We start from the raw sequence: 19,706 nt of genomic DNA, 5'->3' as shown, positions 1-19,706 counted from the left end.
ACTGTTTTCCTACCTTGAAAGTTTATAGGTAACAATTTATCTGCTGTAAGATATGCCACAAAAATTCTGCTGCAGTTTGAATATCGAAAATAAATCCGTGACTAAACTGCATTAAAGTTTCTTCCGTGTCTCTAAATTCTCAGTGGGATATAAATCTAGAAGTTGGAACAAGAAGTTTTTTCCGGGCTTCAGTATGTTTATGATACGTATATTCTTCCTTCGTCTATATGAAATACTCTTTTCTCATGTAAATTAATTAGTTTTTGGAAACCATATAAAATTTAACAGGATTTTTATTAAGCACCAATTTTGCAGAAGAGGAGATTTTGCAGTATTTTCATGCAGGATATTCTTTATATAGTGTATCAAGTATAATAAAACTTGATTATTTTCAATTATGTATTGTAATCACTAATTTTAATCCCTCTAGATTATATGATTATCTATTTGGAAACTCTCTTAATTGTACTAAAATTCAATCTTTCCCTAATAGTGTATCTTATATTCTTCATCTATATTACCATCATGAGTATCAAAATATGCTAATAAGTAAAAGATAAATTATGCACTGTTTTCTGGCGAAACCTATTTCAATCACTATTTTATCAAGAAAAACATCATAAATTGTAGTATTTCAAATCGCTTAGAGCAGAAACCTACGAGATTAGTTAAGCATTAGTTAAAAACTTGTCAAATCAATAAACCAAAAACAGCTAAGAAATTTAAAAAAAAAGGAAACGTTTTCTATAATAATCGTTCATACAGTGGATTATGTAAATAAAGCCTAAAGAAATATTGTTTTCACAATTTTACTCATCATGTAATTGTATTTGAAGAACTTCATGTAATAAAATTAACATGCATTTATTGACTGTATGTACTTTTTTTAACTTTTTTCTGACGATACAATCTCATTCTTTGAGCAGCTATAATATCTGTCTTGCATATAAAATATTTTCCATTTAAATAACTTCGAAGGACAAACTCTTCGGGCGTAACGTTATTTCCGTTGCATTTGTACAGCTTTACCCCCTAGTCGCGTCTAAAGAAGTTTTACTTCAAAAATATTGATAGTAATACTTTAAGTAAAACAATTATATCAAAATAAATCCACAACAACCATTTTTGTACCAAACTGAGTAACCATGGAATACTATGTTTTATTGAATACTATGTGGTAATCTAATTAGGTGCTCTAATTGGAATAATAAGAACTTCTTTGTTTAATTAATTTATTGAAAGAGATGAATAAAAAAATGATAGTGTTTTAATATAAAGTGTTACGAACTGATTTATTAATAACTTGATTATTTAAGCATTATTTAAAAACTTGTCAAATCAATCAAACAAAAACAGCAAACGTTTTTCTTTTCATTGAATATCCGGCGTTAGGTGCCGTCCGGCGTTACGGGACTTCCCCCTAATATGTAAAGAAGTATTGATAATAATACTTTAAAGTAAAGCGTTACAATCTGATTTTTGCATTTATTTATTTTTATCTAACAATGATATCAAAATAAATCCACAAGAACTTATGTAGCAAACTGAGTAACCGTGGACTTCCCACAAAAATAGATAGAAAGGTTGAAATATCAGGTTGCATGTTTTTCATTTTATTGAACACTATGTGGCAATCTAATTAATTGCTCCAATTGGAACAATTATAACCTTTTTTATATAAATTCATTTAGAAAGACTTTATTTCGTTATACTTTTTAATTACAATCCGTCATATTACGCCATTCAGTAATTGTATTGACCCAATAGTTGTCTAATCCTGTTGTGACTAATTATCTATACTCACAAAATTTGTTGACATTTTATGATTTTATGTGCAATATACCCACGATAGGCGAGTTTTACAAGATATTATATTTTTTATCTATAGCTTCCAGAAGAAATTTGACATCAAAGCTGCTTTAGTCGGACTTGGCCGTGGTTGGGATCGAACTAGCGAACCCGGGATTAGTTTAAAAAATATGTTGATAGTAATATTTTCACTCAAAGCGTCACAGTCTAAAACATATATTTGTTTTTATTTTTATTTAGCAATATCAAAATAAATTCACTGAATCTGATTTTACGACTCACGATGCATATCGTATCAAGTATTACTTTATATATGACGCAGTAAAATAATTAATTTCAACCGTCTAGATATATATTTATATACGGACTACGTGAGAAGATCACGTCCATATTACGAAATGATTGCCCTACATACGACGTCTCTAGGAAGTTGTATTTTTAGCGAACTTATTACTTTTCCCTATATATTTCATCTATCCATGATGCAACCGGCGTCGTCTCATGGGACTCGGATTTCGCTCTGTAAGATATTAATCTGTGATCGGAAGGCGAGAAAAAATGATAAATATAAACAGACATACGAAGCGCAATAAATATTTTCAACATTAATCATACAATCATAATAGTAAAGAGATTTTACGGAAATATACGGATCTATTACGCCGACAGAAATGGTATTTTCCCAAGGGAATGAGAAAGGTGATGGGAAAAGTTTGCTTTTTACGCTTAAATAAGTAACTATTCTCTTTATAAATAATATGTCTATAGTGTCTGATTTATTAAAACCTGATGTCTCTGTAACTTGTTATATTGGTATTAAAAAGTTAGAAAATATGTGTAACAGCACAATTCTCGCGCTTAAAGTGAAAGCTTTTTTAATATATATTATTGTATTGTATCAAAGTAGTCAGCATGACAAATATTCAGCACCTTAAATTTAAAGTAGCGTTTGTATATAATTTATATATTTTTAAATTCTCTAAGAATAATGAAATTGTGTATATGAATAGATAATTATTGATCTAAAATAATAAAATAAATTATTTAGTATAATTTATTTAGTCATTCGTCATTGGACAGTAAATATGGAATGCTTTTAGGAAATGTATTATTGCATTACGTTAGACATTTCATTAAATATTTAATATAAAATTAATTTAGTAGATTACGTAAATCAAAGTACAGTAACGAGCTTTTAAGCTTTCTGAATATTTGAAAAAATGCTTGTTGTGCAAACATCTGTTTGTATTGTGAGCAAAATTGTTCCATAAAACAAAATTAAAAATTTTATAATAGAAATTATAATTGTTCATATACTCCAACAAATAATCATTGATTTAGTATATGTTTAGCATTTGAAATTAATGCAAATTTGATCAAATACAAAGTGAAATGTAATAATATAATCTCTATTATAGTTATGATTTGTTTTTGGAAACATTTTGGCAATAATTTTTTATTACAATAAAATATATTATGATGAATATTCAGATAGAATATCATGGATAGAATATCATGGAAATTCAAATGCTTTATATATAGATATTTATTAAAATATAGAAAATAATTTTAATTGTTTCATCCCAAAGCTTAGAAAAGATCGCCTTAAATGTAAAAAAAAAAAAAATTGGCTAAGAACATTCAAAGGTTGAAAAATGTGAATTGGTTTTTAAGGATACAAAATTATATTTAGAAAAATAATAAGCAAAAATTAGGAACAATAGTGTACTTTATCTATCTATCTATAGTAACCTTTATCTATGAAATTATTTTTTTACATAATTTGACAAATACAATTATATTTACACATTCCAATAAAAATGGTCAAAATAGTCAAAATAGTCAAAAAAGAGAATATTGAATATTTCGAAGACAATTTCATGGGTTTTTAAAAATCCTATAAACAGATATTTATTAAAATATACAAAATAATTGCATAATAATAACTGTTTTAGCCCAAAATCTATGAAAAATAAAATGTATTTAGTCAAGTATTTCTTGATAGTTGATAGCCATTTGATGCCGATGAAAAAAATAAAAATCAAAGAATTACTTTGAAAATTAAAATAACATTATTAAAATAAGCAAAAAAATAAAACAAATAACTCTTTAACTATAAGATTTAACGCTATCATTGTTTTAAATAAATCGGCAATTGCAATTATATTTACACTTTACAGTAAATTAAAATTTAAAATGTAATTGATAAAGAAAGAATATTAAAATTTCAATAACTCATATCAAATTATTTATTAAATTCCACAAAATGAATTTAATTGTTCTATCCCAACCTCAAAATGAATGTATGAAAAACAAATATATTTGGTGAAATATTATTCAAGATTTGACTGACTTTACAAATTATAATTCAATTGCCAGAAACGTGAATATTGTAATATTCAGACAACAATATTGTGTATGTTCAAGTGTTTTATATAAAGATATTTTTAATTATACAAAGCATGTTCAATTAATCCCGCAAAATTTTCTAGATTATACCAACTTTGCTTTGAAGGTAGGAAAATAAAATTAGCTATGTACATTTAGGGTCAATTGGCATTTAATAATTCGAAATTATAAAACATGTGAATTAAAAGGATTTAAAAAATTCATATAAAAATATATTATACAAAATAAGCAAAAACAGTTAGAAATAATATTTAATCATTCTCACGGTAAATTAAACCTCCTGATTGTCGTCCAATGTAGGTTACACACATAAACTGAAGTAGAATGGAGTGAATTCCACATTGCAATAAATGTATTATCGATTATAGAATTCATACAAATGATTCAGGACAGCACATTCATTCATTTGAGCTGAACTACGCATCGGCAAACAGACGGATGCATTTCGATAATATTTGGAATGCGAAATGGGGCCAACGATATGTACAGAATATGTAAGCATGTAAAAGTTAAACATAAGTGATACGTCACATAAATTATATACTAATCTAATGGGAACGACGACCGTTAGATACGTTATTAGATACGTTTTAATTTAGCTAAGATTAAAACTTATTAAAACAATTGCCCGGAAAATGTTTGATGCTCATGGTGCCAAATCACTATGAATTATTTTTATAACACATGAATGATTGATTCAACAATTATTTAATTTCTCAAAGTTACGTGTCTTTTTCTATCTCTCTTAACATTACCAGCCCAGTCAGTAACATGCCTAACTCACACCCCAAGGATACTCGGTTCGACTCCTGACACTGACATATAATTGTCAATTGATTTGTTGGATTAAAATAAAGAAGATTTTTTTTTATTCAATAGCAATCAGAATACAGTACAATTCTAATAGCTTTTAGAAGAAGTATTGGAATTGTTGAATTGAGATAGAGTAGAATTAGATGTTAGAAGAAGAAGCAAGATTAAAGAAGAATGAAGAATGAAGTTATGAAAGAATGAAACAAAAATGATAAAAAATTAAGTTATAAAAGAATAAAAATAAAGAAGAATAAAGAATTTAGTTATAAAAAAAAGAGTGCGCGTAAGGTTTACACTATTGAAGTAAAACTTATTTGCTACTGTACAAGATGGCATTTAAGTGAAAATAAATACATCATATAAGAATTTTGAATTATGTTTATTAGTGATATGGTAACACTCGCGATGCACACATTTATTAGTGTCAATCATTATACACATTTTTATAATGATAAATTATAAATTATATATTAATAATAACAATAAAAATATGTATAATACTTAAAAACAACAATGTAATTAAAGTCATACTTCAAATATGACATGATCGGTTTGTCATTGTAATTAGCATTTAGAAATGAACCTTTATTAGAGAAATGAATAGTTGCTGATTAATAAATTCTATAATATTCGTTCACACAGTGGATTATATTAAACAACGCCTAAACAAATATTGTTTTCGCAACTTCACTTCTTTTCTGTTTTACTTCAAAAAATATGGTATAGGATATACAAAGATAGTACATGATATAATAAACATAGTATAAAAAGTAAAAGAAATGTAATAAGGCTAAATGCTCTAAGTAAGCTAAGTCAATAACAACATGAATAAATAAATAATATATATATATATATATATATATTCCAGTGAATAAACTTATGCTCATAAAAAAGTATCAACATTTCTAGTTTCAAATTCTGCATCTGAGTTACATATATCTTAATTGCTCATAGAATTGTAAATTGCTCTGATTGCCATTTGAAAGTTATTAAATAAAAAATAAAAATATATCTCTAGTTCAAATAGATTACTATTGCAAATTTTATTTTGTGAATAGTTAATTCTCGAGAGCAAAAGTAATAATATATTTTTTGTTATGCCCCATAGAACTATTAAATTTGTTTGTTGATTTTTATGAATTATTTGTCTCTATGCAATATGTATTATTTCCAAATGCACTTTGAACAACATTTGCCAAAAATACAATTTTATATGACATCTTTATATCCTAATAAATTTTCTCTTACTCCGAAATTCAAAAATCGAAAACCGTAAGCCGTAAATATTGTATGAAATTGGAACTGCAGTGTTTGCTATATAAATATATATCCTAAGTAAATGCATAACAATTAAGAATTTTCCATCAATCGATAAAAAATAAAATTAATATACTGCTACTACTACTACTACTACCACCTGCTTTCTACCATATACTTGAGCATAGACATTTTTTAAAGTAAATGAAGAAAAATATTTAAATTTTACGTGTAAAATGTATAATTTATATTTGAAATATAAAGAACATGTGTAATTTAGATTCTCATGATTTTAAATGTTTTTCGATTGGAAAGTAGAGTAAATTATTATTTAAATTGTAACATCCTGATATTTGAACAAATAATCTGCTCATAATTGAATAAATCGAATAAAAAGTGATAAAAATTGAATGCAATGTGTATTCTTAATTTTCATCCGCACATATAAGTAATCATCGGCATTTTGTAAAAAATGGCAAGGAATATTTATTTAAATTCTACGTAGTAGTCTACAAAAATATTACTCACCAATGGAGATCACAAATCCAGCAATAAATTTATCTGTAAATAAAAAATATATATGTAAGTTTTAAAGAATTCAGATATTTTTTATAAATATATCATTTATTGTATAATAAAACTTATACAAAACAAACCAATAAAAAATGCAAATAATAAAATAATATGTTACGAAATTCATTTTAATTATATGATTTATTCATATCGAACGAGTAAAAAACTCGTAAAACTTGTCTTTATCGAATTTTCGACGTAAACTTTACATGCTCATGCGAAGAGCGTTTTTGTCAATGTTTATAATTCGAAAGAGGAGAAATGCTTTCTCTCGCCGGTAATCAAAAGAGAATTACACAATCGCAAATTGGACGCACCACGGCAACACTTTCACTACATCGGCTCGGTGAAATTACACCGGACTGAGACATAACAAATTGAGATAATATTCTTAATATTGATAATCGAGAGTAAATATAATAAAAAATCAAGGTTTGTTCTTAACTTTTGCGGTTTTTGTACAAAAACAACTTTAAACAAATATGTGAAAAATTTAGTTGTAATTATTTAATTTTGTTCTGTATGAGTGCTAACGGTCGCCACATACCCCCATATTTCGTATTTTTTAGTCGAAGAATGAAAAGCTTATGGTGAATGCACCAGCTGAGAGCATCGGTGTGGCTCAGCCAAAACGGTGGATGCAGAGTGACTTTTTTTTGCAATATCTAAGATTATTCTTCAAAGGCATATTTGCCGACATTCCAGAGTGTGGAGATGGCTACATATATGATCAATGCAGATTATTTTGAAATGTCCGGTACTAGGTGCCACTGTTCGAAACAGTATTTTTTTATACCAAAGTTTGATTAACAGTATTAATAATTTTTTAGCAAAGATTGCGGTTTTGTTATTTTAGTTTGATTTCTAACTTGGTATCTAACTTAAATCATAATTTAATAAATATTTCGTAAAATATTTTTTGATTTATTTATAAATAACCTTAGGTGTCCGCCACTAAGGGACTTCCCCCTATATACGAATCTATTAAAGTTTCCAGTGTCATCTAGTAAATTTTGTAATTAACATGCATTCTATAATTTTTATTACTTATAAGCACTAAAAAAGTTTTTTATATAGAGCAATATCTTATATGATAACATAAAACGTTTATAGATGTGCTTATTATTACATCCTTGGATAAACGATTCCACTCCAAATATAACTTTTTATTACAGGATCATCTTCACTGTTGTCTAAATTTACTAATCTTTTTCTTAATCTAAAGTGACGTGTAAAAATGAAGCAAATAAGTTTTTTTAAAACGACATTCTGACCCACAGATTCGCTGAAAAGTCAAACTACTTTTTGCGTAAAGTCCTTGAGTTCTCATAAAACGTTCCATTTGAAATTGGGTTGAACTTGCAAACTAATAAACAGGTTTTGCCAAGGTTGCAAAATAAATGTACATAGAATGTATGTAGAGATGTATCAAAATAGTTTTACGAGTGTACGAGGAATTAAAAATTATAATCAGAAATAATAAATATAAATTGTAATTAGATATATGGGTATCCATAGGTAATCATAGTGATTAAATATAAATTAAAATTTATATATAGAATTTATTTTATTAATTAATTTTCGCAAACTAGATTTATTTAAACAGCAGAATTTATACTTCTGAAGTGATTAATAATAGGGGAGACTGGGTACAGTTGTGTCAGATTACGGTAGTGACGGTCGTTATAACAGCTAAATTGTACTGATTTTGAGTTAGGGTCCAGAGCGAGACAGATGAAGTATGTTTGTACAAACTAATTTCCATTATTGCATTGAGTCAGCGCCAGGCAAGCAAAATTGCTTGTAGAGAACCTCGGGCGTGGACGGTTGTGACACTATCCCTTTTCTTTAATAATTTGATTTTATGACTCGTAGACAAATATTTGAATTACCATTTAATTTGCTTTGCTCCCAAATGTCAAAAAAGTTGGTAAATTAACAAAATTATTGCTGATCAAACAAAGTACACAACCGTACACAGTCTCTCCTACTAATTAAATAAACTAAAATAGTTAAAACATATTGAGATATGATAAAATTAAATTAAAAATATTTTTCTGTTCATCTTTATGCTATTCTTTCATCTTACGTTATGACACTTAAGAAGAAATTCTCTAACAACTATTTAAAAATTTATATCATTATTAATCAATATTCTGATTTATTACTCTACATAGTAAGAACACAGGATATTAAATTATAAATTTTGTTTAAAATTACAAAATTTGTATATTTGTTCAGAACGTAAACTAGCATCAACTAGTTCCGGGTTCAATCCCAACCTCTGCCAGCTTGATGTCAAGCAGTATATCAAATATCTACTTGAGATCTCAAATATAACCTGAAGTAAAAATCGCATTTTGTGTGCATCATAGCAACATATATAAAATTTCTCCATATACATACCCACATGCATCTAATATATATATGGAAAGTGGAAAGTGGTTGGCCACTGGGTTGCGCCCTCAAGAATAATAGTGGATTAGAATGTGCAATAGCAAAAAACATAGATTGTTGTTAAAAAAGTTATATTAATTATTATATTAATATTATATTAATTTCTAGTAATGCACAAATGCATGTTATATTAGTACTTATGCATTTGTATGTGAAGAAATTTATCAATCAAATTACGTAATAAATAGCTATTCATTTAAATACCGTATGACTCAATAGCCAAAACTAAATCGAAATTTCAAACAAAAGATAAGATTGTTTTAGTATTATTCATATTAGCAACATTTTAAATACGTCAAACCTAATTAATTAAACCAATAATATTGATAATATAAATATGCATGTGCATTGGTTACGCCTTTAATAATACTAAATATTTTTAATATGTTTTAATAGATCGAATTAAATTTGAAGACATAATTTTAACGCAGATAAAAAATACATGGTTCATGTAATTAATCGTTTATTGGAAAAAAATATCAATTACCAAAGGTCGAACTGAGGTGATGCTAAATTGTTTTTCTATGTATCACACGTTTTTTAAGACGGGCCTAAAAAACTTTGGAAAACTTTCCTAACGTGTTTTTCCACTGATGCCACTTCCATGGTTAAAATATTATAAATATGCCATTTTACCTAAAATTCAAGCTGTTCAACCACTCAATTTGCATCAAGATTAATATATTATGTATAATATATAAAGCCCAGACTGTTGTAATTCCAAATAATCGTTGTAATTCAAAAAAATATTTATTATAAATAAACTCTTAATCAATACTGAAATCTGTTAAACTCTATATCCCAAACTTATACCATAATTTATTATAGCATTTCGATTTCGTATCTAATTATGAAATTATGAATATTAATACATCGACATTGAAAATTCTACCAAAGTTATTTTTAACGTTACATCAGCTCAATGTCAAATTTTTCCAGAATTCTTAACAAAGTTATACCATGATCATGCTAGACTTATTTGTGTTTTATCACGTTTTTATGAATCTGTTTTGTGATATAAGCCAGAAAAAATGTAATTTAGTGGAATTAAATGGCAATATAAAATAAATATAATATAATAAATACAACTCTTTATAATTCATTTAAGAACTAAGTCTCTCCATATAGATAAAGCAAAACTTTAGACATATAAAAATTCAGAAGAAGTACTTTGGAAGTAGGGATAAAATGTGAAATATTTACTGTCTGAGTCTATTTTATCACCATATCTCATAACTTGATCTTATTTATCGATTTCCCACAAGACAGTTTTCACATACTGAAGAAAATACCGACTTCTTATCCCTATACATAACCAGTGGTAAACTATTTCGGGGGCATACAGCAAATATATTAAAATATTCATACAAAAATGCACTTCTATAATAAATATTAAAATATTATCATTTAATCCATCCATGAACTTCTTTGATTTCTCATTTCACTTGGCGTAATTTATATTATCAGTTGAACGGCAACTTTCATACTTTCATGATATTCCTTTTAGTGTATTTATGTGATTATTTGCTCGATGAGATATGAAACACGTTTGTATGCAGAAACAGTATTAAAATGAACTTTAATTACTATATTAATAATTTACAGTTACTTTACTATATTTACAGCAACTAGAGTTATGCGGATTTACTGCAACCATGAACTGAATTAAAATTCTTTAGTAAAATAAATACTTAAAAAAACAAAAAAGAGTGCGCGTAAGGTTCACACGCGATTGAAGTAAAACTTATTTGCTACTGTACAAGATGGCATTTAAGTAAAAATAAATACTATATACAATTTTGAATAATGTTTATTAGTAATATGGTAACACTCGTGATGCACACATTTATGAGTGTCAACCATTATACACATTTATATAATGATAAATTATAAATTAAATATTTATAATAGCATTAAAAATATGTATAATATTTAAAAACAATAATGTAATTAAAGTCATACTCCAAATATGACGAGATCGGTTTGTCACTGCAATTAGCATTTAGAAATGAACTTTCATTAGAGAAATGAAGTAATTACTGATTAACAAATTCTTTAATATTTGTTCACACAGTGAATTATGTTAAACAACGCCTTAACAAATTTAGTTTTCGCAACTCCACTCATCATCATATAATATTTGTGTTTGAAGAACTTCATGTAATTAAAATTAACATACATTCATTGACTGCTTGTTTTTTTTTTACTTTTTTGTTGGCGACATAATCTCATTCTTTGAACAGCTGTAATATCTGTCTTGCCTAAGAAATATTTTCCATTTTAATAACTCCCAAACATTTATAGAAACTATGAATTAATATAGAAGAAATAGTTTCTAATCAAAAAAACTAGTTTAGTTCACGGCCAAAGTTTAATTTGTGTTATTATTTTCAAGGAACAGGGTAAATTTAAATATTCTTTTGATTCGGACATTTTTCATTAAATCAAGATTTGTACTACGATGTAACTTTAAAATGTTTATCTATGACCATTTCCTTATTGATATGGGTACTACAGCGACAGATCTCTATTCACAATGACGTACAGTTTGGGCGTAACGCAATTTCCGTTGCATTCGTGCGGATTTGCACCCTAGTCGCGCCTAAAGAAGTTTTACTTCAATTTATTATCTAGATTGTGTTGGATGTGTAGATCACTATAATTCATCTCCATATGTCAACATTCCATATCTGGAGTGATACCATTTAACAGAACATTTTTCGCAAATATGCTTTTCTTTTATTTTATGTTTACTCAGGCTTAAGAGATAAGATGAATCTTTATTTTATGCTAATAAAAAAATAACATACAAGCGCTCATCTGACAGTTCTTACACCTGCTATCTAGCATTTATTACATCTAGAAATCTTATACTGCAATATAAATCATTTTTCTGCTCGAATGCGTTCTTTGAAATAAATGTTAAAATGTGAAATATTATGAAGACTGGAATTAATTTCATGATATTGCACATTGCAACACTGGACTGTTAACAAGAGCGCCATATATGATGCAGTCAATCAAGTTGTATTGCAATATAAGCGGCTCTATTGAACTCGACGCATCGAACGATTTCTCTTTCGCGAGATGAACGCAATAAAATTCAAGTGACATTTTAAAAACAAGCATTAAATAACTTTAGGTTGATATAATACTAAGATATAAGATAACTGATATCTACGCACTTTTTTTTAGTTTACAAAAAAAAATTGAATTATTTCTTTAATTTCATGCGAGTGTTCGACTATTCAATGGTGAGAACTATTAGAACATAAGCTTCTAAATTTTTGTATAGTGGACACCACCTTGCAATGTTTTTTTATTTAAATTCATTTTATTTATAAACTACTTTCGTGGATCCTTAAAATTTTAAAATGTTCGTTTAGATCAGTGATTCCTCAAGTGCCCATAAGGACCTCCAAAATTTCATGACGAACTTCAAGGGGTCCGAGTCAACGAAATAAAAACTTAGGGGGTTCACAGTATTGAACTCAGAACAACATGTTAATTTTATTTAGGCATATTATATCATCTTTATAAAGGCAGTATTTTTTAATAGCTCTTTTCATACTTATTGAAACAAATATATATATATGCAAACAATATTATACTATGATAGTATAATGATATCCCAGAGTCAGTGTATACAATTTGTATCTTTATGTAAAAATCAATGTATGTATTTAGGGCAAATAAAGCTAATTTTCAAAAAAAAAAAATCTATAATAAAAAGTCATATATTTACTTATTTTGTCTATTCAATTGACTTCATATGTCACCTGATCAATTGTAAGAACTATTAGAATTTCTTACAAGTACCTAAACTTTTATGAGTATTAAATCCCTTGCAATGTTTTCGATTTTGAAATAAATTCATTTATCCAAACTCTGATGAATTTTTATAATTAAACTCTTTTGCGGGTCCTTAAAATTTTAAGATATTCGTTTATATCGGTGATTTCCTAAGTGGTCTATATGGACTTCAAGATGTAAAAAATTGAATTATTTCATTAATTTTATGCGAGTGTTTACTAATTCATTTGACTATTCAATTGTAAGAAATTTTAGAATTTCTTATAAGTTTCTAAACTTTTTTTGTGTATTAGACCTCAGTATTTATGAAAATAAATTGTTAAAAAAAATTTAGGATGGCGCAATAATTTTTTAATAGGGGCGGGATGGCGCGGTTCAAAAAAGGCTGGAAACCACTGCCCTAAGTGGTTTATATAGACTTACAGACGTCAATGACAACTTGCAAGGGGTCTAATTGTAAATCAGCTAAAAATTTTTTTTTTTATTTTTCTTTTTTGTATCACAGAGCAAAAAAATCACAGATTCCAAAACAATTTTTAAATTTTTGAAAAGTGACCTGTGGACACCCAAAAAAATTGGCAACCTCTCTGAAAAGGGGTGAAAAAATACATTTTTTGAAATTTTTTTTTGTTTTATATTTAAGTTAGCGAGCAAAAAAATTGGGCATTTTCAAAATTGGCAATTTTTTTAAATATTGGCAAATTTGGGAATTTTCCTATGCTTGAAAATCTATGATGGGCGAAACTTTTCCAAAAATTTATTGCACCATTCGACAGCAAAAAAATCACTGATAACGACAGTAAAAAGAAATTTTAATTTTTTTGCATTTTTAAAGGGGTCGGTGCTGACTATACGTATAGTTAGCACCGAATTTGGCCCCACCGATTTATCTCGAGAACGAAAAAAGCAAAAAAAATTTAGTTTACACCAATCGACAGCAAAAAAATCGTCAAAAAATCAGGTCATATAAGTTTTGCCAATTTCCACCATCGCGGTGACAAGTATACAGACATCAATACAAGTCCTTATCGGGTTACATCAATTTTTTTTTAATTTATTTCTCAAGATTCAATTAGAATCTGTTTTTAAAATACAAAAAAACATTTTAGTACAATATGTAATGTTAGGACCAAAATAGAGTTTGGCAATTGGTATCCCTTTTTGAGTTCCATCAAATAACTTTCGAATTCTGGAAATCTGCTGATTTGCTACTATTGAAATAATAAAGAAGGTAGATTCAAAGTAAGCACTTAAGCAAGATGTAATATAATTAAAAGACAGTGTCGATTGCATTAACAACACTGACATCTCTAATTATGTAAATGTGTTATTCATGTAAATTAGGCTTCTTCTATCACCTAGAATTTTGCTAAATTACAAAGTGATACGTCGGCTTCTCCTTATGAAAGTCCATTAGTTAGGATCTGATGTCGTGCATTCATCTTCCAGTAATATTATACCTGATTAGAGAATCTCTTAGAAATAAATCAAAGCATGTGGAAATTGTTCCATAAATTTTCCACACAAGATATAATGTGCTCGTGATATTTGTATGCAGAAGACGCAAGCAGAAGCAATCATAAATTATTCTTTATGTTTATGTACTTTTTTATAAACACCAGCATATTATAGACAAAGATTTATTTCAATAAAATCGAAGAATGCTTTGAACATGCAATTACATGCATTAAAGATATTGATATTGCGGAGACGTTTTTTAATGTCTGGGATATCCATTAGTGGATGTTGTTTATGATGTTTTGAAGCTTTCTCAAGTCGTTCATAATAGGTTTTTTTTTTAAATTTACCATCCTAAGCATAATTAGTTAAACTGGCAAGCAGAACAGCTTACACAATTTTTGAATTGCATTTGAACATATTGCACTCTTGTTGTACCTTTGATGCGCTATTTCGTAAAATGTTGTGAAGGTTACAAAATCTGTGATATTTTTTTTTAAATTTTATTTTCAATAGCAATCAGAATACATGACAAATCTATGAGCTATTTGGCTTATGCCATTCACTTGCACACATACACATACACTTTCAAATACACATATAAATTAATCTGATAAATATTATATTGGTAGTTGGAGAATCACTTCAATAAGTGATTCTACTATTCTGTTCATATAAAGTTGTGATAGTTCTAAAGGTCCTCCATATTATCTTTGGGCAGCTTATTCTTCAGTCTTCTTGAATTTGGTGTCTCAAGAAGCTGAGTGACTATAGTGTTTGTATGATGTTCTAGTTTATGAAAATGTTCGACACTGTTGATTTGTATAATTCTGTTTATAAATTCAATATGAAGATCGTCGTGTAAGGTTTTGTTGCTAACAAACCACGGTGCATCAGTAATCTGCCTTAATAATTTCGACTGGGCACGTTGCATTAGCACTATGTTGGATTTGCTCGCACAGCCCCACAATTCTATGCCATAGGTCCATATTGGTTTTATTACTACCTTGTAAATTAGAAGTTTATGGTCAATAGATAGAATTATATATATAGTCTGTGATATGACTTGTCTCAAAAAGACTATTTTAACTTCAAGATACATATATATTTTTAGGTAAAATAGTTATCACAATTAATTATTGGACACTAAATAGTTTCAAATTTCCTTACAGTTCTACCGATATGAAAGAGGAGTTAATTTCCATTCCTTTTCACAGGTTGTCGACCCCTGGATGGCTAATAATTTTATGTTAAATCAATTTGTGTGTATGTGTCGATGTTTGTATTAAATATAAATCTATATGTATATAATTTAGCATCGCTAGCTTTTGATGCGAAACATTACGGTTCGTTGGTTCAGTACATATTCAGTTCACTTGTTCAGTATTCTTAGGCAAAAGCAAATGGGTTGAAGGTCCTTTGGTATCGAAAAAAAACACTTTCTAATTACAAAATGAATATAACATGATCCATATTTCACTCCAGAATAAAAAAAATAAATGTTTCTGACTTCCACCAAAACAGTAAGTATGATCATGAACATAAAAATTAACATTATTTCATCGTTGCTGCTTTTTACTTTTATTCATAAAATGCTGACAAAATCACTGCTACTTCAAAATCAATTTATTCGAGGTTATTTTTTATTTATAATAATTGGCCTATGTTTACTACAATTACTATCAAATTTATGAACTCCAATAATTGCATCAATACTATCAAGAATATAAATATAATCAATAATTTAATTTTTGTCCATGAAAACTGGCAAAATCACTGCTACTTCAAAATCAATTTATTTGGTAATCAATTAATTTTTATATTCATAATAATTGGCCTTTGTTAACTAAAATTTCTATCAATTCTATCAATAATATAGATTATGTCAATAATATCATTAAAATCAATATAATCAATAATTGCTACTTATCAATATAATCACTGCTACTTCAAAATCAATTTATTTGTAGTTATATTTATACTCATAATATTGGCCAAGATCAAAAATATCAAATATATCAAATATATAAAAAAATTTAAGAATATAAAAAACATAAAGAATATGAAGAAGATCAAAAATATGAAGAAGATCAAGAATATGAAGAAGATCAAGAATATGAAGAATATAAAGAATATGAAGAATATAAAGAATATGAAGAATATAAAGAATATGAAGAATATAAAGAATATGAAGAATATAAAGAATATGAAGAGTATAAAGAAAATAATGCATATCAAGAAAATAATAAACATCAAGAATATCAAAAATATTAAAAATATCAAAAATATCAAAAATATCAAAACTATCAAATAATCAAGAATATCAAAAATATGAAAAGTATCAAGATTATCAAAAGTATCAAAAATATGGAAAATATCAAAAATATGAAAAGTATCAAAAATATGAAAAATATCAAAAATATCAAGAAGATCACTATAATCACTATAATCAATAATATCAATAGTATCAATAGCATCAATAGTATCTATACTATCAATTGTATCATTTTTATTTAATAAATAATGTATTGGAAAAAAACAAACTGTACGTTTCGTTTGCGATGTCCGATTCAAATAAAAAATAATATATCTAGAATAATAATTAATCAGAGTTTAATGTTCCCTCTGTGAAAATGGCTTATCATGATGATGGTAATAAAATAAAACACCTGAAATTTAAAAAAAATACACGTACACGCAAAAACGAGGAAAAATTATGTTTTTTCGACGTCTATTGTCAAACAACTCATTGTTTTCTGGCATTTAATTTTTAGCACAAATTAATTTCCATGATATGTTGTTTATCGTGATAAAAACAAATGTTTTTGATGGTGTACTATATAATTGAGATAATATACAACTTTATATAATTTATTTTTGTACAATGAATATTATTTAGACTTATGTGACAAAATATGGAGCCATTGTTTTGAGAGATAAAGATTAGTATCTATTTACTTAATTTAACGACAATTTGATTAGTATATTACGCAATATAATACAATTATTTCAAAATATTATGAAATGAACAGTAAAAATGAATGGTTAACTTTTTCAATATAGCATGTCACTAAAATATTTCCCCTCTAAATAATCTACAAGTCATCTTTTTCCTATAAGATGAATCTGTTCTTTTAAATTCGTTGTGATAAAAAATATCTACAACAATAATCATGCTGAGAATGAATAAAAATTGTTATGATATTTACTTACGGTAACGCACAATCATTATTATTACTAATTATATGTCTAAAACAAAGGTAAATATTATCAAGTACACGAAAAAAATGTCTTTTTTGGGAAAGTTACTAAAATTCACGTCAAAATTACTAGAACAGAAAGTTAGTATTTATTATCAATTTTTGAATAGATAGTTGTGAATATAATAGTGAAAGAAAAAATGAAAAATGAATCACATAGCGTTTTCCTAGACTTTGAAGTTTCTCACAAAATTTGGTACTGTATTAATTAAAATTGGTATTGTATTAATTGGTAAATATTTGGTATTGTATTAATTAAAATTGAAAAATGATGCACTACAATGAATGCACTATGAATTTATTAACTTTCCGTAGGGTAAGTTATTGTAATGGGCCGAAAATCGGAATTGAAAATTTTTACATTTCTCGACGTTTTAAAGGTTTCTGAACGTTTTGGCATACCTCAGAAAAAATGGATGTGTGTGGTGTGTGTGTGTGTATGTGTGGTGTGTATGTATGTATGGATACAAATTTCCAGTCACGTTTTAGGGCGCACGGATCAACCGATTTGAATGGTTCAAAAAACATTCGATTCCTATTGATAGGGAAAAGAGCGACTGATTAGTTTTTGGCAAAGGCAGGTCCAGCCGTTTCGGAGATACGGAGCAAGAGTGCAGAAAATAGAAATCGAATTTTTGAGAGACGGAGTATCCGATTTGAATCATCTAAAAAACATTCAATTAGTAATGATTAGGAGAAGTGTTTATTAGTTTTGGCAAAGGCAGGCCCAGCCATTTTGAAGATACGGAGCTAAATATGTAAAAAATGGCAGTTTTTGAGAGAACTAAGCGTCCGATTTAAATGATTCAGAGAACTTTCTGCTTGTCTTAACAAAATAATTGATTTTGGAAAAAAAAATTTTGTTCCAACTTTTTTTTTTTTCTTTAGTTTTTTGTATATCGAAAATATTTCACATTTTATTTTTAATTTTGACTATTAGTTCTAATATACTTTATAAATAATTTCAACTCTGCAATTCAGTTTATATAATTCTTATAAATATTAGACAATGTTACAATATTTATAATAATCTATTTGAAAACATTCAGTATTCCTCGAACATTTCGTTACGGTACGGGAAGTTCCAGCAATTTGCCTTAAGGCACGATGCCATAATTGCCTCAAGACAGAATTCCACTTACAGCTAGTTTATATTTTTTTTAGCATATTTGCTAGATGATTACTAAGTATAGTTGTAAATTGTGTGGTAAAATAAAAATATAAAAGTAAGGAGTCTAGTTATAATTATAAATATAGGTATTAATCGGTGTAGCAAAAAATTATAAAATTAAATTTTCTATCGACGCAATTTTTCTATAAAACTATTTCAATTAATTTTTTTTATACGTAATGAAGTCAACCAATTGAAAATTTAGGCATAGAATTCATGAATAATTAATAAATGATTAGTTTGTTGTTTTATAAGACTCGTATTGACAAAATATAAACAAAAAAATTTAATTTTATTTGAAAAATTTTTTTTTGGTAAAACTTGTTATTTAAAATGATCTACCTAATAGTGCATTCAACTCCACCGTTTATATACGGTAGTTTCCCATATAAATTTCGATTTCATTTTCCTAATTCGATAATCCGTCTGCCCACAACTAGTTGCGTGTGCGTTTGAAGTAAATCCCGACGATTAGATTGAAAAATTATTCTGCACAGATTTGCATTAACATATATACAGTATATATATACTCATCTTCATGGCGGCATCGCATTAAATCGCGTGTCATGGAATTAAATGACACCTAAACGCTTCCAAGTATGATCACGATGTTATTTTAATTAATTTTCATAATAGTTTCACGCGATCCGACAATCTCCGAGAAAAGAATAATCAGCACAGAAGTC

The 19,706-nt window shown here is 27.3% G+C and overlaps 1 protein-coding gene across 1 annotated transcript in view; it reads right to left on the bottom strand.

Moving 5' to 3' along the window:
• Positions 1-19,706, bottom strand: part of LOC113370552 — a 368,301-nt gene that overhangs the window by 196,165 nt on the left and 152,430 nt on the right. The window contains exon 2 of the mRNA XM_026611235.1: positions 6,817-6,849. The gene's annotated coding sequence lies outside the window, so the exon portion shown is untranslated. The remainder of the gene's footprint in view (positions 1-6,816; positions 6,850-19,706) is intronic.

The sequence above is a fragment of the Ctenocephalides felis genome, unplaced genomic scaffold, assembly GCF_003426905.1.
Source record: "Ctenocephalides felis isolate EL2017-DRISC unplaced genomic scaffold, ASM342690v1 CF-g0.4_SCAFFOLD_01492, whole genome shotgun sequence".
Lineage (NCBI taxonomy): Eukaryota > Metazoa > Arthropoda > Insecta > Siphonaptera > Pulicidae > Ctenocephalides > Ctenocephalides felis.
The sequence above is the reverse complement of the archived record's forward strand: the minus strand, read 5'-3'. Positions and strand labels throughout refer to the sequence as shown.